Source organism: Cavia porcellus, unplaced genomic scaffold (assembly GCF_034190915.1).
Source record: "Cavia porcellus strain 051 isolate PalLab524CR breed Dunkin Hartley unplaced genomic scaffold, mCavPor4.1 scaffold_8, whole genome shotgun sequence".
NCBI classification, from domain to species: domain Eukaryota; kingdom Metazoa; phylum Chordata; class Mammalia; order Rodentia; family Caviidae; genus Cavia; species Cavia porcellus.
Window position 1 is genome coordinate 12,626,997 of NW_026947491.1, and position 25,346 is coordinate 12,652,342.

Sequence of the window (25,346 nt, forward strand, 5' to 3'; positions counted from 1 at the left end):
AGGTTGATGCCGGGTGCAGGCAGAATTTGTTCTCCAGAACAAACCATACTGGGGCCGAGGTGTCTGAACAAGGATGCGATGGACCCTCCCAGACCAGCCCGCCGCTCTGCCTCATCTAATACATACCTCTACCTCTCTGCATCTAGTGTGGACAGCCCCATGGTGCTCGGGACAGCACATCGCAAGTGGGTCCATAAGGGGAGAGCCCTAGAAATACCATCGGAATGATGAAGTGGGTCCTGTAGCACGAGCAGATTCGGGGCACACTCAGGATACAGAAGCAAACGGATCCTTGGGTCATGTGTCCTTAGAGACAGGGCCAGGCCCTCTGGGCTATCACCTTTTTGATCAGGGATGGCTTTTTTTATCAGTTATTTTCATTAGTGCACAGATGATGATTACATTTCTTGCGGGGAGTTGGTACATGGCACAGCTCATGTTTTTTACTTTTTATTTTTTGGTACTGGGAATCGAACTCAGGACCTCTTACTTGCCACGCAGCCGCCATGCCGCAGAGCTATATCCCCAGCCCGCATAACACATCTTAATTCTTTTTATGCCCTCCTCCTTCCCTTCTCTCCCTTCTCCCTCTACCTCCTGGTCCCTTCCATTTTGTAAAAGATCCATTTCTCTGTTTCCTAAGTTCTTCTTTTTCTTTTGCTCTTGAATTTATGTATACTTTGGGTTTTTCATAAAATCAAAATGGACCAAATATCTAAATAGTAAAACTGAAACACTTAACCAATTGGGAGATAAAATAGCTTGAAATCCTGAAGTTACTGGAATCGGCAGGACTTTCTGAACTGAGCCCAGTTACATAAGAAACAACACCAAGGCTTAACACATGGGATACATTAGGTTAAAAGGCTTCTGTGCAGCAAAGGAAACAATCAATCGAGTGGAGAGACAACTGACTGAATGGGGAAAATATTTGTCAGCACCTCTTCAGACAGAGGACTAATATCTAGAATATTAAGAGTAAAGAACCTGTGACTGCTTTTATTTTTAATTTTTTTTTGTCTTTTTGAGACAGGGTCTCTAAGCAATTTAGGCTGGCCTTGAGCTCACTTTGTAGCCCAGGCTGGTCTTAAACTCACAATGATCCTCCTGCCTCAGTTTCCTGACTGCTGGGATTACAGGCATGAGCCACAATGCTCGGCTTGTGACTGCTTTTAGACAAGGCACTCTGCTGCAAAACTGGGACTTAGGAGCAAGCAGAGACACACTGGAAGTCCCTATATATTCCTGGCCCAGGTCTGGGAAACTCATATTGGTGCCTACTTTACACCAAACTTTGAGGAAAATGGTGCCCTGCTATAGAGGATTGGCAGCCAGACATGCTTCACCAAAAACCCTGGAATCTCTGGCCTTGTACTACTTAGCCCAATCAGTTCAGCAAAAGCCTTCTGGAATATCAATGATACAACGTCTCAGCCACGATGGATGCACAGAGTGGGCGCACAGAGTTCGAGATTCCAAGTGTATTTCCTCGTGACAGTCAGGTTCCCTGGCTAAATCATGTGATGCAGATGAATCAGAAGGCTCAATTATGAGTGCTGCGGGACCTCATTGTGTGTGCAGCCAGGCGCTCTGACAGAGGCCAGCCTGGATGGGGACAGGCTGCAGTCCCAGTTTGGGGAGGAAAGAAGGAATTGAATGGGAAGGAAGGGTGTTGGTCTCCCTTTTCCTGTCTTCTCCTGCCTGTGCCGGGTACTAGACTGATAACCTCCTTTCTGTTTCCCCATGGCTGCTTCTGTCTTGACTTCTCACTAGGCTGCTTCCTCTGACTACTGAGAAACAAAAGCACAATTCTCTCTCTCTCTCTCTCTCTCTCTCTCTCTCTCTCTCTCTCTGTGCACTTCTGAACTCTATAGAAGATTCTCTACTAGCTTTTCTAATGATTCCATTATGCTTCTATCCCCTGACCCTTCCTTCCTGTGTTTGAACCCATGGAGACAAAGCCAAAGTTTGCATTAGGTAAACCAAGGACAGAGGGAGCACATTCATGCCTCAAGGACGCTTCCCCCAGCAGTGTAGGAGGGAACCAGGATAGGGTTGGGTTGCTGAGAGATGGGAACCAGGCAGGAAGGGGCTCTGTCCTGGTCAGAAACCTGCAGAGAGGGCAGAGGAGGAAGACAGGAAGAATAGCTGGTGGCAGCATGGAAGGACATTTTGGCAGCTACTTGATGAATCAGCTAATGGATGAGTGGCTGCTGTGTGAAGAGAATGCGTGAGGCAGAGGATGCAGAGACTGTGGGTGACCTGGGCACCAGAAGGGAAGAATGGAAACAGCAGCGAACTTGAAGTCTGAGTGAATTATGCTTTACATCCTTTTCAGAAGATCTGTGTATTAGGGATCTCTGTTCTGTAGTCTCTATCTTCAGGGCGTCAGTGGAGAGAGGGTGAAGGAGGTAATTTTTTTCTTCCATGGCCTTGGCATACCAACGTCATTCATCTAAAGAACAGAGCTGATAGAACGGAATCTGTGGCTCTCTGTGGATGGCGGTGGATGTACAAAGCCATACTTTGGAAATGGAGCCATCACAAGAGGCCACAGGTTCAGTGATCCAGCTCTCTGCAGGCCTGGTCATCTTAACTGTGCTCAGAAGTGGGGGACAGCAGTGGTTTCAGGAGGGCTTGAATCTCAGTGGAAGGGACAGCTAGTCAAATTAAAAACATCTGAAAGCAGATAGCACATCAGATAATCTATGCTCGAGTTAACATGATTTAAGTTTACAAATTCGTTCAAAAGAACTATTTGTTTATAAAGGTGTGAATGGTGTCAAAAGGAGAAAAAGGAGGGGGGCATTAAGATCCCGCCTAATGCCACAGAGGTTGACCCAGAATGGAGGCCACAGTTCAGGGTCTAGGGGTGTAGATTCATGCTTCTGCCTTTGGTCCTATCCCAGAAAACTATTTCAGTAAGAAATATTATATAAACTTTTACTCTCAGAGCTAGCATGCTGTCAGTCATAGTTAAATTAGATCTTACTATGAAAGAATGGACACTTACTAATTTGAAAGCCATATTGAAACCTGAAATGATTTTCAGGTTTTCAAAGATCTCGGGGACCCATTTTTGTTTTCTGTGACAGAGTTTACCATAAACGCATCTTTCTAACACATCTGTACATGTGCAAAGGCAACAAATCCTATGTGCACAGAGATACTCAGAGCCAAGGGGAAATAACTATTTACATGATCTCTTTTAATGTTTTTGGTGGTTTTACTACGAGAATGTTGCACACAGTGTAGGAGTATGCAGTCTGGAATCACTCTGTAAACCTTGTTAGCCACTTAGTAGAAATAGTAAACCTCATTGAGGTTTGTCACATGCTTAGAAAGAAGCAATACACATTTTTGAAAATTTAAAGAAAGCAAATGGGCAGTGGGTATGCTTGTCACTGTAGAATATCAGCCCGTGACAAACTTTTTAGTTTTTGCAGGGTCCCAGTGATAAGGACTTCAGTGTGGATATTGGGCCATGATGTAGTGGCCAGAGTTTGCCTTTAATGGAGTGTTTCCCAACACTATTTTGATCAGTTTCTCATTATAATCTACAAACAGCCTGGACTCATGTAACAGACAGCGTGGGTCCTTGTCACTCAGCATTACAGAGCTCCTGGTCTTCCTGACCCACCTTGATGCCATCCCACTTCCCATTAGAATGGAAAAATAGGCAAACTCCAGGTCACAAGCACACGTCCATGGCTGGCTTTTGGTTTTTCTTCTCTCCTCATCTTGAAAGGAGAAAAGGTTCCTGCAGTGTTTACTCCTTCTCTTTCTTTTCCTTCCTTCCTTCCTTCCTTCCTTCCTTCCTTCCTTCCTTCCTTCCTTCCTTCCTTCCTTCTTTCTTTCTTTCTTTCTTTCTTTCTTTCTTTCTTTCTTTCTTTCTTTCTTTCTTTCTTTCCTTGTTTCTTTCTTTCTTTCTATTTCCCTTCATCTTCTCAGGCCTTAGGCGGTCACCTCCTCCTCCCACACCTCCTGTCACAGCTTCCCTCCACCTAGAGAAGCTCCACAGGCAGCCAGTGAGCCTCTGAGAGTGCACTGTTTCATCACACACAACGCACAGTTTCACAAACTCTGACATGTTAAATGGAGGGGTAAAAACTGAACATATTAGCCGGGTGGTGGAGTGAATATCTGTACTCCTAGTACACTGGGAGACTGAGGCCCAAGGTCACAGCACACCCTGGGCAACCTACTGATGAGTGAGAGACCCTACCTCAAAATAAAAAATTTAAAAAATAAAGGTTTGGGGATATAGCTCAGTGTGAAAACCCTGGTTTGAGAACTGCCAAGAAAATGTACATATTCAGGGGTGCTGTGTGATATTTAGATACACATAAGCATTTTGTAATACTCAAATTAGGGTAAGCATACAAACCTTTCTGCCAGTGCCTGTCTTTCTCTTTCTTTCTTTCTTTCTTTCTTTCTTTCTTTCTTTCTTTCTTTCTTTCTTTCTTCTTCTTCCTTCCTTCCTTCCTTCTTCTTTTCTTTCTTGTCTCTTCTTCTGTCTTTTTTTCCTCTCCTTCCTCTTCCTCTCTCTCCCTTGTCCTCTCCCTAACTGTCCCCTATGTCTCTCTCTACCTGAATTCAACCCCGGACCTTTGTATTGTGAGCTACATCCTCAGCCCTTTTGGGACAGGGTCTCCCTAAATTGCTAAGTTACCCGGGCTGGGCTTGAACTGACAATCCTTCTGCCTCAGCCTCCCAGAGTGCTGGGCTGACTGGTGCACCCCACCATACCCAGCTTTTGCCCACCTTTTGAGACACGCAGTACACCATTGTCATCTCTAGTCCCCTACAACGTGGTGTCACACAAGACTTCTTGCTTCTACTGATTGTAGATAGTTCCCACTCTCCCATCTCCCCATCCCCCACTCTTTACCTCAGTGTTTCTCAAAGGAGCCTCCTGTGATCAAACAGTGACCTCCACAGGCACAAGTAAGCCACTGAGCTTCAGGAGCGCAGACAGGTGGCTGTCCTCCCTTTCCCCTGTCTCTTCCTTTTCCCACTGTGACATCCCATTCTTCTCTGTCTCTGGGGTATTTTTATGGTCAATCCCTGGACCTACTCCCGCTGGCATAGAACAACAGTCTTTGGCCACTATGGTAAAACTTCAGTGTCTATTTGACCTCCCCCCCACCAAGTTCTCGTGTACCATTTTGGGTACCTTCTGCTCTAGGCTACCAGAAGTAGGACGTGCCTTATATAACAGATTTTAGCTGCTAAAAATGTGCTCCCACTTCACCTGGGCATACCCTAAATCCTGCTTTTTGAAAAGGAAGCCAAATCATAAAGTTGGTGAGTCTGTTTCCTTAAGTGCTAAGTCGCCTCATACAAATTATGTGCACTTGATTGCTTCTGTCATGACTGGGTCAGGAGATCAGGGAATGACAATGGAGAGAGTCCCAGTGACAGCTGGGAAGCCACACAGTGCATGTGTGTTTCTGTCCACTCTGTCAGGGAAACTTCCCACCTCAGCTTGCCTGAAGCCAACGTATGGTCACAAACTGGATGGACCAAGGAAGAAAGAACCTGTGAGACAGTTAATGCCCATGTTCATAGCTGAGTTCCATGAGATGACTAAGAAATGTTCAATTAGGTGAAGTCAGTTGATGTGCTCTGAGTAATGGGGGGAACCTCCAATCCAGCAGGAGTTTCAGGCCAATCTAGGTGGTGGGGTTCAGGACAACCCCCAAGTGAAGACATCACACAGAATCACCCCATTAAAACGGAAAGGCTCTGAGTGGTGGGAGTTCCCTCACCCTGACAAGGGCAGAGAGAGCTAGGGTGTCACGTTCAGGGTCATCCCCAAGCCACACATGAAACTCCTGCCAGCTGGACCTTGTCCATGGGGACAGGGAGGAGGCAGGAAGGCTTGCTGCTGAGGTTAAGTGTGGATGCAAGATCTCACTTAGAGAACAAAAGGAACAGGAAAAAGAAAAACAGAAGAGGGGACTAAGTGTTCAGCATTGGATGGACACATTCTCCTGGAATAATGACTCTCCCTGGGCCACGGGACATTTTTAACAAGTTGGTTAGAAAGTAGAAGCTCCTATGCAGCCCTCCTGCTAAAACCAGAATGGGATGAGTGGAGTGTCTCTGGCTTTTGGTGAGGAAAGCAGTCTCTGCTGGTGAAGTCTTTCATTGCCCTTACTAAATTAAAGTAAAGGATTGAGGCAGGAGCAAGTGGGGATGCTTGCAAATGCCGGAAGTAGGAGGGGACAGTGTTACCAGGCTCCAGAACTCACGTTCCCTGGTGAGGAGTGAAAGGGAAGAGTCAGAGGGGACAGAAGTGGGGAAAGACTGTATGATTGTGGGTTTATTAAAAGCAGCTATTTCTCCAGTGCTGATTGTCCAATCAGCAATTTCACACTGCCTTTGAAGGCTAAAGGAAATGATTTAATCTGTATTTGGTGAATTTTGAGAATGTAACGCAGGAAACGCAAGGTTCCATTGGCCACATGACTACTTGTTTGTATTCCTCATCTAGTCTTTAGGACAGTGCTATTTGTAACCTGATTTATTTATCACAGGCTGAGTGGCTGTCCTAACTCATTGAGAATGTTCCATCCAGAGGGTACCATGTGGCTCTGTGCTGGGAAGTGACTTTGCATCACAAATCTGACCCTCTCCCCACCTCCCACTGTCCCCTTGATCAGATCTTGTTCTGATCATTAACTCTGAAGCCTGAGGACCAGGTGGCCCAGCCCTTTTGTAAACAGGTGTGTTAACCTGTCCCCAGGGACAGACATGACACTTCTTGGCTTGCTCTGTGGGGGTGGGTCTCTGAGGAAAAAGGATTGTTTTTGAGCTAACAAAATCCCAATAACAGCATATTAGCTAAAAAACATTTGGGCAGAAAAAAAATACCCACTTCCCTTCTTCTCAGTACTATGAAACGAACTGCAAAAGATATTGGAAGATTCATAATACAAATTTGGTGGAAGATTTCATGCATTTAATTCAGAACCAAATGTGTCATATTTGACAAAGGATGAGTAATAAATTAGATCAAAATTTATCTGAGCAAATTATTAAAATTTTCTTTCCTGTTTTATACCAGTAGCTAGCATCAACCAATACTTGTGGCTTTATGTAATCTCAGAATTCCATTTTTAAGCAATGACATGTGGCTTTCCGATGCCTGAGCTACTTAAATTTTCAGACTCTGAGAGAATATAAAATGCTAATTCCAACCTAACTTGCCTTGTGCAAGATTTAATGACAAAATTCTTCATTCTGAATAGGCAGATATGTTTGGTTGGCTCTGACTCCTTGGAACTGGGGCAGGTACTCATCAAGAGAGTCTGAAATGCAGGCTCCTCTTGCAATTTGAATTCTCCTCCTCCCTTTTCCAATACCTCCACAGCCAATGGTGAGCAAGATGACCAAGTTGGCAGCCCTTCTCTGTCTGCAGGTGGCAGGGCTGGGCCCTGTCACAGACCGGAGAAGGGATAAATGCCCTGGCCTGAAAGTTGGCCCCAGGCAGTAGTCTGGGACTTGATCATGCCATACCCAAAGTAATCCCTTCTTGATCTCTGATAGTAAGCAATTCAGAACTGTGAAGCAGAGACCTGGCATTTACCAACACTCACTCCTCAACATAGCACTCCATTTGCTGTCTTTGGGCTTCCTAAGGAAGAGGATAGAAGGCCAATTCACACTCTTTCTCTGCACATTGAAAGAGTAGCCAGTGTGGTGTGACAACCATGGTGATTAGAGACCAGCCACTTGGAACCTTGTAATGCTGGCATCTCCAGCTCTGGATTTACAAGAGGGCAATAAACTCAAATCATCTATTTAATCTATAGTGGAGCATGCACAGACAATGCCATGCCACTGGATGCCAATTTGCAGTATGATCACCTGGATTCCTGCAGTGGGAACCATTCGAGCAGGAGAAATGGAGGCTTAGCACTCTCCTCTTCTTATGTCAGAAAATGATTTAAGTTATTTCAAAGTATGTTCAAAAAAGTCAGTGTAGAAGTATTTGTAAAGACCTTTGATTGGTACTAAAGGATGCACATGGATATTTATGGCCTGACTCCGTAAGGGGCAAGAATTTGCCTCACTCAGATCTTCCTCTCCGGCCAGGGCACACAGTAGGGGCTCAATATGTGTACATTTCATGAATAAATCACTCAGGTGTCAGAACTAGGGAGGAGCTGATTTAAAAGAGTCAGGTCTTGAGTTTTTGATATTAACTTTGGTGTTTTAGTTGCCCTATGAGTAGATGTTAGGAATCCCTGGTCTGCCCCATGGCTGCTGACTCCAGCTGGTCTCTCTCTGAACTTTTTGAAAATGCAGAATCTAAAAATAATTAATAAATGTGCAGGAAGGTTCAGAGGGATGAAGAACAAAAGAGATACTTGCTGACCCAGCAGGTGATGCATCCCAGTGGGGTGAGGATATCATCCCCCACTTGGGCCCCCAGCCAGGTCCCCCAGGGTCTTGCAAAGCCCTAGGGCCTCTCCTGCAGTTTCAGAGGTCTGTCTTGATGCCCCACATCAGCCAGCAGTGGCTGTTGTTTTTAGTTCCTGGGGTGCACTAGAGCTCATGGAAGCACTCCAACAATGAGAGGAGTAGACAGGGTTAAATTCATAACACGGCACTTATTCACACCACATTAGCCATAGGAACACTGCAATTAGGCATAAAATTTTATTCGTGTGATAATATACTTCCAGCCCTCAAAAAAGAGCCAGTAAAAAAGGAATTTCCCTTAGAAAACAAAAATCAAAACAAAACCAGTGCACTGTACTAGTGGAGCAGCTAATAGCCCTACCTCCAGCCTATAGGATATAAGGTCAAAAATAAGCTCAAATTCGGAAAAATGCAAACCATGCTGACTTCTCCTGTGGACCACTGAAAAATCAGAATTCAGAATCTCAGAGTGTAATACACCTTGCTGCTCCACACTCCAAGTTAGCTGCCAAGCGCACGTGATCTGGGTCATGAAGGAAGCCAGTAAGTCTGTCTGCAGAAAAGGCAATGGGGAGGAAGCCACCCCAGCTGCCATGAGCTCACGGGCAGGACGATTCCACCTCCTGAGCCTGTAGTCTCATAATGACCACCCCCCCGCCCCCGCAACTGGTGAAGAGCAGCGCTTTCCACGACTCAGACAACAAACAGCTGGATGGATGCCAAAGGACCATACATCCGTGGTCTACCGTGCCCTTTTTAATCAACTTCCTAATTAAAAAATGCCATGCTGGCATGAGGTATGAAGGGAGTAGGCTTGGAATATTTAGAAAAAAAAATCGCATCCTCTAAACCTGAGGTTGCTGGAAATCTCTGTTCTTACAGATGTTTATGAGTTTTCCTGGTACAGAGATAGAATCAATTTGCTTGTGCCTGGCCCTCAAGACGTATTAAATTTATCCTGAAGGAAACTGGTTTCTGAAAAGATCTTTGCCCAGATGCATTAGCCAGGTGGGAGTTTCAGTGAACCAGAGGGTCCACTAGCAGATGCAGCATTGATTTCTGAATGTTCACAATCGAGCAGACAGCTCCAGAGCAGACTTGATTTGATGGCTCTCTATGGGGTGCCCTGCAGACTCGATTATCTCCACCACCAGTCTGGCTAGCATTGTTTCATGGCGACAATGCTCTGTGCTTTGAGCTCCTGCTCAGATGGGCTGGGCAATGCGTGGACCAGGGAGAGAGACTGAACCAAATCCACGGCAGACCTCTGAGAGTTGCCCACTGCTTTCAGGGTTCAGAGGTGTGGCAGCCCCTGGAAATGGGGGACCATGCTGACTTTTGAAAACAGCATTCTAGGGGTCATTATGGAAATACATTCTGTTCAGGTGGGAATAAAGAATGGCGTGAGGGTCCTACTCCAAACAGGACTGGAGCTAGAATGCCTATAAGGAAAATCTTTGTCAACGTGCAAAACAAAAACAAAAACAACCCCCCCAAACCAAAACACCAAAACTAAAACCAAACAAACAAAGCCCTCCACCTGAATAAATTTTCTATTCTTGAGTTGTTTGCTTTAGAGTTCCAAGCCTGACAATCCACACGTTAAAGATTTCTCAAGCAAATGTCCAATATCCTTGAGGTAATTTCCTTTAAAGCAACCTGGACTGTGCTATTTAAGCATGCAGACTTCAGTAAAAGGCAGTCAGTATGTAATATGAAGTCGTAAAGTTCTTTCAAGTATATTAATGAGTGCACATGTACATCAGGGCAGGTCCACACAGCACACATACAGACCCCACGGCCCCAGCATCACAGCCTACACTCACTTTTTTCCCACTGGCATCTTAAAAACACATCTAGCCATGCACTCACAAAACCACAGAACAGATTCATTATATATTCCTAAGAGTGCAAAAATTCATCATGGCACAGAATTTTAAAGGAAATAAGGTCGAGAAACATTTTTGAAGGAAGGTGACTGAATTTTTTTTTCACTCACATGCAGCGGGAGCCCCACTGAGTCAACAGCCTGCACCATGCATGGCCCAGGACCACCCCGAGAACAGCAGGTTCTCCTGCGTGATCACTGCCTCCCCCGTGGAGCGGCTAAGCCACAGAGCCCTGGTGTTGGCAGCTGGTATTTTGGGATTTCTTGGACAGATTAGAGAATTTTGCTATGGGAAAGCTGCATTTCCTTCCAAAGTTGATCTTCAACCTAAGAACAAGACTACAAGAAGAAAAAAGAAATCCCTGAGAAATCCAGTTTTCAGGCTGGTACTATCACCATGTTTCCAGATCTGGGACTTCTTATTGTCTTCCAGAGAAAGCCCTTCTCTCCACAGAGCCTGGCCAATAACGTGACAACCAGTGGCAAAAAGTAACTCTGTCAAGTGGAAACTCATAGGATGTAATTTTGGCCCTTAAAAAAATTAAAGCTGGACTTCTCCCGTGAGAGGCAGCCAAGCACAAAGAAAGTCTTAAGGACATGACATTTAAGCGCCCCCCCTCCTGCCTTTGAGTGGCACCGCTAAGGTTAAAGACCAAATGATGATGCCATCTTGCCCCAAGAAAGTTACAATCTATCATAAAACCAAAAAGAGTTAATTGTGGAAAGCTCCACTCAACTCTGGAGTGAAATGCAGCAGTGGAAACTCATGTGTTACTTTTTCTCTAAGAGTTTATGGATCTCAGAACAATTTGGTAATAATTACTTTGGACTAAATATGTTTAAAACTCTGTTGTTCATCATTCTGGTTTATTAGCAAATTTAAAAATGAAGTAGAAAAAAGCGTGCATGTATATATACTTATATATATACACACACATATAATAACGTATCAATAAATAGAGTTTATCTATTATGCAAACAAAGTAGCTGAATATGAATTTTCAGAAATTTGTAGTATGACCAGAAAAATGAACCAAGTTTCATAGCTTTATCTGAGGGGTTAATGTTTTCCAGTATCTTGTGCTTGTTCACTGAAGGTATTTTTTTTAATTTCATAATTATCTAAATAGAAGAAATCACACCCCTCAAAAAAGTTATATTTTCTGTCAAATATTCACTGTCATTGTCTAAAGTAGAATAACATTTTTTAAAAGCTGAAAAATAAAAGCCAAATTGAAGCATTAATTGAGCTACAATAGTCAGGAAACTGCAGAAATACAGCTAAAGTCTTATAATTTCTAGTTAGGTTCCACCTTAAAAACAGATAAAATAATTAGGTCAGTTAAAATGAATACTTTGCCTTTTAAGGAGAACAGGAATTATTAAGAGACAGTAGAAGTATTTATCAGTGACTTCCCCCGGATAGATGTCAATTTCACAAAATATTAAAACACCTATGTTGCAGTGCTATAGTCCCAGAATTATATAAGAAACCGTGTTACTCATGACAATAGAAAATTAGGGTTCCAGTAGCTTTATTCTTACTTCTCAACTCAGGAAACTGATTTGCAAACTGATCTCCATTTTTCTGAAAAGAACAGAAAACGTCAAAGTTTGGGCTCGTTTTCCTATCTCCAGTCTGCAGATGCTACAGACTTCAGTTCGGTTATCACAACCTCCAGTAAGTTGTTGGTTAAATCAACTAAAATCTTCTTCCAGCTAGGAAAAATATATACTAGTCAAAACTAATTACGCCTGGGCTTTCACTGCTACGACGTTTGCTAATTTTGCTGGTCTCGGTACACTATTCCAGAAAATATTCATTAAACACGTTGAATAATGGCTGCTGTAAATTTCTGAAAACAATAATCTCTAAACAGTTAATTTGCATTTCAGACTTATGCTCGGAAAGATGGGAGCAGCAGCTACCCCAAGCCAACAGCACATAACTATTCTTTTGTTACTGACCATAAGGAGTTGAACTTTGCTCCACTTTGGAAAAGCAGAGCCCCAGCTCTGCAAACCACAGGAGAACAGGACATATTTACCTGGGGGGGAGGGTGTCACAGACAAACCTGAAGAACTGCAAAACAAAGTAGTCCGGATGGATCATCTGTGCCCGTAATCCCACATGGCACCATCAGCTCAAGCCAGTCTCTGACAACCGGTTCTCCCACGGCAGCCACCCCTGCCTTCCATCTTAAGGACTCACCCAGAAAAATCCTCCAGCCTGCTCCACGACTACCAAACTCTTCTAATGCTTTTGAATGCCCACCATTTGTTCTCCATTCATCCAATCAACTTTCCACTGCACATCTCTCCTTTCTATCGGCGCGCAGACCCGGGGCCACTTCTCATCTGTATGCTAATTATTTTGCCACATGGACAAAAGTAATAATGCTTTCAGACAGGAAACTAACAGGCCTGAAGTTGGAGATGGAAATTAATAAGTTGACACCACTAAACGACGGGGAGACGGGCATGCTGCAGCGCCCTGCCTGGTCGGTAGCACGCAGACTCCTTCCAAAGGCAGCGCACAGGCGGCCCTGGGCTGCCAATCCTGCCCCGGCTGTGGGAACTGAGCTCTGCTTCCCTTAGAGACCACATCACTGCAGCAGAATAACACTGGAGCACAGTGCTGACTTACCCTGGCTCGGGCTGCATCCGCTAAACGACACAAAACATATCCATTTCCCCAGACCCTAACATGGGAGGGAACTTCACTGCTGATCTAGGGCTTTTTTTTTTTTTTTTTCCTAAGCTACAGCTGGGGACGAAAGCAGCAATTTCTAACCTTCCTGTTTATTGAGCTTGCAATACAGTCAGACCAAATTGGGATGAATGCTATAGGCTTCTTACATTGTACCCACAGGCCCCTAAATCTCTAGAGCAGAATGTGTATCATGTGTGGTGCTGTATTTAATGTAATAGATGAGAACTGTAAATACCAGAGTCAGGCTGTTCACGCTACCACCGAGGTAATACATCTAAAAATATCTCCCCTATCACTGATGTTATTGTAAATTCATGCTGCGGCCAGAGAAACCTCACAAAAGTCAGCTGAACCTCCAGGGTTTTAAATGCTATTCCTGCTTAACATGGGAACAAAACACAAAGAGGTGCCCAGACCTCCTCCCACAACGCCTGAAGAGGATGGCGGATGGAGACTCAAGAGTTAACTTTAAGTGATTCTTAAAAATCTCTTTCGGCTTGCCAGCCACACCACATTATTCTGTCTTAGTAGGAGCTCCTTTCCCAGTTTCTTAAAAAACGAGAGACAGAACTGTTGCCCCAAGAAAGTTGCACAATCAACCCTCTTAGTATTGTTTGGAGGAAAAAGAAAATCAGAAAAAGTTTATTCTGCAAAGACAAGACCCAGTAAGGATTCAAAAATACAAAAGAGAGTGGAGATGGATGATTTCCATTAGCATCTTTCCTTTTTTTTTTAAGTGCTGATTTTATAAATGGCCTCAGAGTCCAGCAATACACATTCCACTCTGGTGGTAACTCCACCATCACGCACGGCAAGCCTCCCTCCTGTAAGGCTCAGGGCTCCAAGGCTGCCGTTAAATCATAAAGGCCACCTTAGCACCTCCCCCTCCCCTGGAAGCTTGCTGTGAATGCACACACTCCTGTTTAACAACAACTCCAGCACCATGCAGACAAGAGGCCCATGGAGGTGGACAGAGGGGCAACTCCGGCAACAAACTGGGCCATTGTTGCTGTTTGTGAACCAGACCACGAGATGCTAAGAAGTGCTATAATGGGCAATCAGACAAGAGCCGGAGATGGCCAGGCAGGTGGACAAACAGCTTTCCGTTGAAGTACTTAAGAGCATATCTGAAATAATTCTCAAAGTCTAGGAGCTGCACCAAGCAGGCAAATAAAAAAATAAAAAAAAAAAAAAGAAAAAGAAAAACCCACATGTCACCTTGAAATGAAAGGAAAGAGGTACCTTTTTGTGCAAGAGCTGGTAGCCATGGAGCTCAGGGCTTCTCTGCAGTCTGTTCCTCACTCACGCAGCTCTGCCTGCCATGGGGAGCTCACTGCACGTGCTGGTTGCAGCTCCCCCTGGGCTTCCATCCTGTGCACCCCACCCGTCAGGACCCTCTCTCCCTGCCAGCTCTGTTTCCACAGTGAGAGTTGAAGGCAGAGACACGCAAGAGACCCACACGGTACACAGTACTAACTGTGGCTTCCTCGGGGAGACTGACACGGAAGTCCCGAGTTACCAAAGAACACCTCTTACAGCTACCGAAGGTAATTCCTCTGAAGCTACAGTGTGCCTGGCTCCTGGAGACCAGACTCACTGGTTCCTACAGAGGGTCCGGCTCCCTTTTCAGCCAGCCCTGCCGGGAACCACCGCAGTGTGTGAACAAGAAGGCTTTCCAGGGAATATCCGAGCCATTCCATCTCCACAGTACAATACCCCCCACACTTCCCCTGGATATGCCCTCCCCCTCCCAACTTTCCTGATAATCCCCACACAGGGAGCAGGGATTCTTTAAGAGAGATACATTGTAGGACATTTTTCTTAACCCAGAAGTCTCACACAGCAAGGTTGATCAGTGATTTTTCATACAATAAATAAGCGTTGGTCCCTTTTTTCAGTTTTATAACACCTGGTTTACATTTTCTTTGCTATCTCTGATACTTCTGTGGATACCCAAAGGACTCATTAGGACGTCAATGCCAAAAACAGTTTCATTGTGGAGACACGCATACAAAAATCACTGTGTGTGCTTGAACAATGCAGATGTGAAGGAGGAATGGAGAGGAGAGGACAGAGAGAGAGAGGCAGACAGACAAACAGGGACAGAGTTAAAGAGAGAAGGGACAGAAGACAGGGAGTGGGAGGTGGAGAGAGAGAGAGAGAGAGAGAGAGAGAGAGAGAGAGAGAGAGAGCGAGCAAACACAAAGATATTCCAAACTGAGCCACATTGTCCTGAAACATACATAGCCTATTGATGGAAAAGTGCACAGCTCTCAAAATAATCTGATAGCAGAAAAATCATACAATCAATAACTAAGAAAGTGGAGTATTTGATATTACTCCTTATACAAAGTATGGTCACCAGAAGCAGTTTTTTAAAATATGTGAATTACAATAACTTAAAATGTCTTTTATTCGTACAAGCCACCTGACTTGTACATGACTTCTCCTCCCATAAAAAATCTATACTATAAATTTTTTTTAAGCTTGTAGTATTTTTTGACATTAGTTTGGAATAATTGTAGATCAGTGTCAGGTATAGTATTGTAGAACAGAATACAGTAGGGTGACACTTAGCTTGGTGAAACGCCTGTTAATCATTTTTGAATTTTTGTTCAAGTTTATCTTCTGTGACTCTTTTCTAAGGAACATTTAAAAGATTTTTAAAAGAAAAAGAGACATTCATGCCAAGTGCTCTTAAAAAAAAAACCTTGACTATAAGAGCATGTGAAGTGCCATAGGAATCAAGGCAAGCTGTGGAGTAATTTGGCAGAAAAAAATCCAGCACCCCTGAAGTTCCCTCTCTCGGAAACTGCTACTCATCTGCTCCCTGGACAGAGTTCTAGGGAGGCTGGCCATCAAGGTAGACTTCCTGGCAAAGTACTAGATGCATTTGAAAAAATGGTTATTGATTAGAAATTGCAGACTTGGACTAAAGGGGGCACCCAGCTGAGCTCAATTCCAACTCCAACCAAAAAAGCACTTTAGTATTCCCTCTTATTCCACAGAGTAGATTTTCTTATGCAAAAAGACTCCAGAGTATGGAAAAGTTCAGGCTGTTTGAAGTTAAACATGGAGCCACCAAATTGCAGGATATGTAAACAAAAGTACTGTAGAGGACACTGTATTTTTAAAACAATATCTCTTCTCCAAATTAGATTGGCTTACAGATTTGCAATATCTAGCTCAGGCTTGTGACATTAAAATATTTTTCTCCACAAACTCATTTTTTCATAAAGTAATTAGCTTTTAAAAATCACACACATCAAGTATGCCTAAAGCCAGGTGAACAAATAATCAGATTATCAATTCAACAATTTTGAATGTAAGCATAATTTTAACAAATAGAAAAACTTTTAAAAACCTTTGGAGTTGCAAAAAACTTCTTTTTTTCCTCCCCTAACTATTGAAAGTTGACAAAGAAAACAGAAATCATCAGACAGTGAAATCACTGGTTTAGGAATAAACAAAAGAGTAAAGTATTTTTCTAAAGAGTAAAAATAAATATAGTAGGTGTACAAGACAGCAGGCATAATGAGACAATACATTAAAGAATACTTTCTCTAAAATTATCCACATATCTAAAAAATCCAGCTTATATAGCTTTTATTACCCCAAAGAAGACTGTGCACTTATATCCCTTTAAGAAGTTTGTATCACACACATGCATACTCATGAACAATTAGGCCTTCAACCTCTAACCCAGCTTTAGCATAAATTTATGAAACTGGCATAAGTTACGGCCCCAGATGCGAGGTTTTGCACAAGAGAAGTTGACATTTAGGTGTCCTGCTCGCTCCCTGCTTTATTGCAACACCAGCTAAGCCTTGTCATCTTTCCAAAAGTGAAACTGTAATAGAACTCACTGATATTTAGATAAGCACTCTCTATTTGAAAAGTGGTAGTGTTTACAGTTACTCACAATTATGCATATGCAAGTGAGTCTCCTGGATTTATAGATACTTGGTAAATTTTTGAACCTAGGGTAAAATGTGTATGTAATGGTAGCCGGAAGGTCTTTACAAAATAAAAATCTTCCAGCAGGGAGATCTTTGCTGCCACAATCTTCAAAACACCCAATTGTGACCGTAAAGGCTGCTCCTACTTCTACCTCAATGAGCAACATCATTAGGGTGATGAAAGCGAGCTATTTTCACATTGCCAGTAAACCTGTAGGAAGCCAGCCCCCCTGCTCAATGCAATTGCTATCAGCCGCGGACAGCTCCCGGTGCTGAAAGGGAGGCAGAAAGACCCCGCTCACAATGGCTCACTCCACCAGCTTTGAAAAAATCACAGCAAAACTGAATGAGGTGGCAAGTGCTCGGGCTGAATAGCACTGTCTGCTGAACAATAGCAGCCAGCTCCAAATCCTACTATAATCACATTAATGAGATTAATCAGTGAATTAGCAGCAGTCAAATGTCAGGGAGGCACGGAAAAATCCAACCAAGATTGGTAATTAACTTTTTTTGGGGGGGGGAGGTGCAAATGTGGAAAGGAAGAGAGGATCAACCGTGCTACCTCTTAGGTTTTCTAGAAGTTGGCAATTCTGATTCACAAATCTGGAAGGTACAGATGAAAAATAATGACATAATCTTTTCTATTGTAATGCATGTCCAGGTATCACATTACTGTTGCTTGAATTATTGTCCTCTGAGAAAACTGATGTCACTTTAAATAATCTTCACAAACTGTCCACATTTTATGGTCTTAAACTTTCTGAAGCATGCAATTAGTATTTACAATGAATGTATTTCTCTGCAAGTCAAGCTAAAATATAAAAAAATGGCTGATTAAAAAGAGAAAAGATTATATAACAGCTGTCACTGCCTCAGAGAGGTCTGTGACGGTAGGGCAAGAGTTTTTTTTAAAAGTGCTATTGAGTGCTGTGCTATCATATAAATATATCAGCAGGCTTCTCTTGTATGGAATAAAGAAAATTCAACATTAAAGTACAACTTCAAGGAGACTTTTAACCAATTGACTTACTGCACAAGAAGCGATTGGATCATATGTATTCCTGCAGGTCAGTTGGGGAAAAAAAAACACACACACAAACTTCCTTTATCTGAGATGTGTCATTTAGTAGCATTTATAATGTACAATCAGCATTTTAAGCTCTAAGTTTTTGAGAGGGGAAAACTTATAGGAATGCAGTGGGATTGTTTTCAGGACGATTGTGCCAAAACACTTTTGTCTGAACAATGATCATATTTTATCTATATGTAAGGCATGCCTTTACTACTTGTATGAAAAACTTCATCACTTTTACGGAGTCAAGCAATTAAAAAGACTCTCTCCTGTCTGCAAGGAGAGTGCTGGGATGCTTTTTTCTGTAATGTTAATTTTGTTCAGTAAAAAAATATAAACACTTGCACAGAAGAGCTCTCATGGAAAATATTTTTGCAATAATTAAGTGAATAACAAAATGTCTAACTCACAGAGTTTGAGTGGTAGAGAAAGTGTCATGAATAAATTAATGGCAAATTCACAATCTGTAGTGTATATTTTGTATACCTAACTCTCAGGAGTATCCCTAGAGCCTTATCTTGATCTGTCTTGAAACTAAAAAGTATGCAGCTTAAACTTTTAGTTTATTAATTTAAGTGGCATTAAGACATACTTCTGTTATATATATATATATATATATATATATATATATAATGCTATTTCTTTATTATGAACTTCAAACATAGAGGTTACTGTTTAAAATCTTTATTTGAGTTTCTCATTTTAAACAATATAAATCAAGATGCTTCTTAAAATTAGACAAATATAACAGTACATCAAGAATATCTAACATTTTAAGAGCCTGTGTATAAAATTATCTACTTCGTCTGTAATGTAAAGTAATCCAATAAAGTCTCTGGGAAGTTTTGTTTCAGTAGTCTCGTGTCACCCCAGTACTATGCATGCAGTAAGTTTTGTTGTGTTTTCATAAACAACATTACAGTTAAGGCATGCAATCTAATATCCATTTTGCTTTAAAGACAGACTTCTGTGAATACAAGACCTCTAACTCAGGAACCTTTCAGCTACCAGCCACACTATAAAAATAACTTTAAAAAGGAGCAAACAATAGGATTGCAGCACAAGCCCTTGAACTACGGCTAAAACAGATTCTGTCCACTAAGTCCAAAGAATTAACCTAAGGAGTATCACGTACCTCACACCATGACCACACGGCTCACAAGTGACAGCAAGTTCAATTTTGGTAACTGTGCTGGCTCAAAACACACAGAGAGAGGCGAGAACCCTGCTCCCCACAAGTTGGAGAGGATGATGAGAAATAGCAAACCACCGAGAGGCAGAAAAGGCTGCTTTGTCTTCAGTGAATATTGATATCATAACCCATAGTCCAGGGAATAAAAAAAATTGAAATGCACCCACCAACAACGGGTAAAAAACCAGGGGCTTCACCAGGGCTTCAGGGAAAAGCTCTCTCGCTCTGTTTAGTGTGCGGTAGCTTAGGGAAAAAAAAATGTCGCCTGGGTAAGAATGACAAATGCAGTACGATAGGCTCGCGGGCCTAAGGGATCTGTTTTACTTCCACATCCATCCCCTAATGCACGCAGTCCCACTCATCCTCTCCTAGGCTTTTTTTTTTCCACTTTTTTTTTTCCCACAAGCTCCAAATCCCCGGCATATGACCTTCTGTTAAATAGATAAAAAAAAAATTGCTTATCAGTCATGCAAATGAGGCTGAATTCATTTTCCACAACAGATGGCCTCATAGATAATGATGATGGAAGAGAGAAAATTGAATGTCTCTCACAAGGTGGCCATGGCAACCGAGAGCAGAATAATATCAATAATAAGCTCACTGCATAATAAGGTTGTCAGTCCTACAAATCAAAGTCTCCAGCTAAATCAGGTACACCACCCCAGCTAGTTACCAGGTAAATAATATATAGATATAATATGTGTCTTTGCGGTGACCGTGAATGAGCCGGAATTCCAAGCCACACCGCGGGAGTGGGGGGTCGGTGGGGGTGGGGGTGGGGTGGGCGGATAATAAAATGACAGTGTTCTCTCTCTCTCTCTCTCTCTCTCTCTGTCTCTCTGTCTCCCCCCCCTCCCTCTTTCCCTGTCTCCCTTTCCCTTTATTACATTTTCCATCCTAGCCCGGGTCTCAGGAAGGCTCTTGTAACTAGCCATATTGAAACTGGGGATGTGGCTGCGGGTGGAAGTCTTTTCTCCTTCCGCCCGCCGCCTCCTCCTCCTCCTCTCCCTCTCTGATGTGGTGAGCTGCATGGATGCAGAGCTGCTCGCCCGAGGCTCCACCTTGGCTCCCAGGGGGACATCCTGCGAAATGAATCAGCAGCCATCCTGAGCAGGCTGATTAAAATTAAAATGGCAAGGCACATGTCTGGGCGGAACAGGAGCCCAGCTCTGCTGCCTGTCTGGCAAGCATGCTCAATATAGCTCTTGCTAATAATGGCTTACTGCCTTGCGTTTTTTAAAAAGGTATCACCCCTTTCCCCTGTACCGACTGGCATTGTAGTATATATGTGTGTGTGCATGTGTGTGTGTGTGCGTGCGTGTGTGTGTGTGTGTGTGTGTGTGTGTGTGTGTGTGTGTGTGTGCTACATGGCAGAGAGGGTGGGGGCGGGTGGGAACGGACCGTTCTATTCTTCTAATTTTCCCGGTGCACACGCAGACAGCACCATTATTTTAAAACTGCACTTACTTCTGTCTTCTTCTCTTTCTTTGCAGCAGGAACAGCGGTTGATAAGCCCTGAGGTCGAGGTTGCCTGAGAACCGAGACAACATCTTTACACCCCAGATACCATCATTTCTAGCCCGATTCCAGGCAGCAGACCTGGCTGGTGAGGGCTGTGCTGCTACATTTCACGGCTCACAGTTGGACAAGCTGAAATGCAGCTGGGGTAGAACCTATTTCTGCTCCAAGCACTTGCAAACAGCCCTTCGCTGTATCCCAGATATTATGCAATACAGAATTAAAATGGAAAAAAATGAAGCCTACTGATATCATAATCCAACAAAATTTATTAAACATAAATCTTACATTTTTTTCAAAATTCTCAAGCATGGTTTTCATATTAGCTTCCAATAAATTAATACATTTCAGTATCTATGCCACATTTACAGGGTTTTAAATCTATTTTTAGGGCACCTTGGAAATTGGACCGTTATTTCTTGTCATAAATGAAATAGGTTGAAAATAAAAAGCAGGATTTCTTTCAACCAATTATACTCTTTTCTATACATTTTAGTCCAAACTAGAAATAATTTTTAAGTTTTTCTTTCAAACCCTCTTCTTTTGGCTTCCTTTGGGTAACAGATGCATGGGGCTATTATCTATCTATCTGCTCATTTTTGTCTTTTGTGATTCCTGCTTCTGAGATATGTTTTCTCCTGCACTCTATCCCTGTTGCTGCAGTGTGAATCAGAAATCAATAGAGCTCCCCTAATAGAGGCTCCACGGGGCACACAGCAAAGCAGCTGCAGTCTGTCTCTCTCTCTCTCTCTCTCTCTCTCTCTCTCTCACACACACACACACACACACACACACACACACACACACACACACACGGCTAATGACGTCTGTGCAGCATTTTCAGCTGATTGGGTACCACATCGGATGTTCTGTGAAGCAAAGAATAGGAATCACTTACAGTCCCTGGAAAAAAATGGGAGCATGTACCCTCCTGTGTGCACAACACCGGCCCTGAGCTCCTCGAACAGCCACCCTGGGGAGGGATGGTCCTCAGGGCTGTGTGGTCGTGACAGAGTAAAGGAGCACGCCAAAAGCCATCATAGGCTAGGGCAGCAGTACAATGGGGATGTATTTTCCATTTCGTGAAGGACAAAGCATCTTTCTGAGATCCTAAGGGTTCCAATAGGTATCATACCTTTCAGATATCTTCAAATATACTTTAAAAATACAAAGGACAAACTGAAAAGGGCACACTCACACAGACACATGTATGTGCCATCCCCTGTGAGTGTGTCTTAGTCGTATCCTAATATATTTAGGTTAAAGTTAAAATTTTCCCCTCAAATCTTGTCTTATACTAAGAAATCTCTAAATAATAAGCCATATGCGTTGAATCATAGATTTATAGATGTATGTTTTATACACATACATGCATGTCTATGAAAACACAATCAGATACAGGCAACTGAATTTACACACGTGTATTTGTGTGTGTGTGTGTGTGCAGTGTTGGTTCACAGCTCTGGTCACCGGAAGCTGTGAGTGTGTCTCTCCAGTGTGACAGGCTGCTGCATTGGTGAGCACAGCCTCTCGTGTTTGTGTTTTGCCCTTAAGATAAGGTGTCCCTGGATTCCACTGCAGGAAGCCACCTCCTTCCTCACCGCCCTCCACCCCGCATTTCCTTTAACCTCATCTAATAGACAACAACTGCCTGGGTCTGAATCTGGCTCCAGCGAAGCATTTGTATCCCTCCCACCTGTCTTCTGCATGACTTTTAGAGCCGGAGATGCCAGCACTCAGATGGCTTAAGAGAAGGAGGGAAAATGAATGAATCATGAAGCCACAGAGCAACAGCAAGCGACATCTCTGTCTGCATTTAGCAGCTATGTATTGTAGCTGCACTTGATAAATCATGATTTCTTAAAAAATTACATCAAGTCTTCTGCAGTAAGGTACAGTACAACCCTTCAGGATGCATGAGGTAGAGGGGATACTTGGAAACCATTTAGATTAAAATCATTGCATACTTTGCAATTAAACCATACAATGAAATGATTCGCATCCAAATATAAATCAAATTTCCCTTATGTTATTATGAATGTACTCCCTGACTCACTTAGTGGTCTACTCCACAATCCAAGCCCTTCGGGATTAAGAAGGGCATATTCAATCTCCTTTGATTTTATTTATGTGAGATAAAAGAAATTTGAATATCTAGTTCCTTTTCATGAGTATGCCCTCTAATTTAAAACAAACAAATTCCTAATGTTTGTGTCTCAAAGTATAAAACATCCAAGTTACACCCTGGGCTGTGTTTCTGTCTGCATGGTGTGCACAGCAAACAATGAGTCCAGCTCTTGAAGCACAGGAAGGAGAATGTCTTCCCCTCTCTGTTCTCTGGAATTCTCTTCCACCTCTCACCACAGTTCACCCCCAGATGAGGTCACAGGAAGTAGACTTCGCTGTAGAAAATGATGATTTATCTGATTTTGCCAGCGGAGGCTCATGACCTGTTTACTTTTCTTAGAACTATGCTTGCATCAGTCAAACCTACTGGCAAACTTACACCAGTAAATATTGTGGCCTCCTTAGAGCTGATAGTAGAAAACAGTTAAAATCTGGGGTCCAGGTTAACTATACATCTGGCTAAAGAACTGGAAATGTAGCTCCATGTGAAGGCCCTGAGTTCATTTCCCAGTATCAAAAATAAAATGAGTTAGGGGATAAAGATGGGCAATCCATGTTGACCACAAGGAGATAGCATCAGTGAGTGAAAGCATATTTACAGTATGCTATTACAGTAGCTAGCAGCAAATGGTAAGAGGAATAAGTTGAAGGTGGTCAGCTTTCTAAATAGAGTGATGAGGAAGAAACTTGGGAGGCAGAGGATAAGATGGAGTTGACGTGTCAAGCCTGAACAGATTTGCACGTGTACCGACAACTGCTAGATCAGGTGGTGTGGGTGGTGTGGAGCCCTCTTCAAGCTCCCGTGTTACTCCCATACCCACCTTGCACAGGATAACCAAAGTGGGGGTCTGGAGAAACAACCTCAAAAGCATCCATATTCCTTGGCCTGATTTTATAAAATGAGAACCAGTCATTTTGTGGGTGATATACACAGATATAAATTACCTCAAAGACAATTTTGAGATCTAAAAGAACATAGTTAATTTAAGCTTAACTTAAATTATTATAACCAGAAAACTAAGATAATCTATAAAAAGTATTTATCCCACTTCCAAGTCTATAATTTTAAGAACGTTATCTGCAATTTTGTAAAAACAAGTACTTCTCAATTTATCCCTGGTAGTCCAATGAATTCACAAATACTCAAATCTTCTGACAAGAGTCTCCAAACTATGTCTACAATCCTGCTCCACAACCTCTGAATTATTTTGCATTCGAGGGTCTTTATATCACATTTTCTCTCTTTGTAACCGCTTGATATTGCCACACTTATTCCAGTTACTTGATGAAAAACATCAATGCTTTTTAGCTCAAGAGTACATGAGGATAGTTCAAGTACAAACCAGGTCATTAATAAGAGCATTTTGATTGATTTTCCAGCTAGCTTATGGGTGTCATCAATAAATAAGAAAAAAGAAGAATGAAGAAGGAAAAGAAAGAAAATACATATTCTATATCACTGACCTTATTTGCTATTTTATTTTTGTACACTGTCCTCAAACTAGAAGCTCCTATCAAACACATCTAGAAGTTTAATTCCAAAAATTGTTAGGAAAGCATAATCTAGAGTCTCTAGAAAAAAACACAGAAGTAGAATAGAAGTAATCAAGGTGGAAGACTGCACACTTCTTACTCACTCTACAGCACACATTCTTATCTTTTCCAAATTTGCGATGTTTGGATCATTTTTCTTTTTTCCAGAGACACCCCTTCTTTGAGCCTTGCTATGAGTAGGAAATTTCCTTCCCTGTAGATTATGAGATGGATTTCTATTTATTTTTCCAACATTGCCTTCAGCAGAGACCTAGGCATATGGCTTCAATCCACCATTACAACATGCTCATCCTAGATTTTGGATTGCAAGTTGGTCCCAGGATCCATAGCTTTCAATGAGCCACTACTGCAGTGGAGGCAGGGTAGTAAAACTGGTGTTTGGAGGGAGAAAGGCAGTGCCCAGTGCTGATATTATAGAGGTGCCCCTCTGTATGCTTTTAGGCATTGTTACTAATGAGCTGAACTCTCAGTCTCTGTCACCCATCCTGCCCATTCTGTTGTAAGTCAGCCAGTATATTTATTTGCATTATTTGTCAGTACTAGACCAGATACCTGACATCCACAAGTTAGAGAGGGAGTGGTTTAATTTGGCTCATGATTTTAGATGATTCAGCCCAGCTTGTTCCAAGGCAGGAGCATCATGGTGGAAGCACACGTGAGAGAAAAATCCACTCACTTCATGGAGGGCGGGAAGCAGAAGAGGGGGACATCATCAGAGAGGGATCGGGAGTCAGATACAGAGCCCAAGGCTCTGCTTCCATGACCCATTCAGACTCGCCCAGAAATGTGCTTCATTAATCCCCAGTAGTTCTCAAGTCAGTCAAATTCAAAGCTCATCTTACTGTCATATTCCACTCCGTATCAACTTGACACCTGAAACAATCCTTTAT

General features: G+C 42.7%; 1 protein-coding gene and 1 long non-coding RNA gene across 25 annotated transcripts in view; one reads left to right on the forward strand and one right to left on the reverse strand.

Moving 5' to 3' along the window:
• The window catches only part of Myt1l (myelin transcription factor 1 like), a 392,867-nt gene extending 371,983 nt beyond the window's left edge, over positions 1-20,884 (reverse strand). For 3 of the 24 annotated variants that reach the window (XM_063254397.1, XM_063254409.1, XM_063254388.1), the window contains exon 1: positions 14,277-14,717. The gene's annotated coding sequence lies outside the window, so the exon portion shown is untranslated. The other 21 variants (XM_063254411.1, XM_063254405.1, XM_063254403.1 and 18 more) reach the window with 10 other exon arrangements.
• On the forward strand, positions 19,717-21,246 carry LOC111755485 (uncharacterized). The gene is made up of 3 exons (XR_002790034.2): positions 19,717-19,933; positions 20,159-20,501; positions 20,751-21,246. It is a non-coding gene; the product is annotated as an uncharacterized LOC111755485 (long non-coding RNA).
• The last annotated feature ends 4,100 nt before the right edge of the window (positions 21,247-25,346 follow it).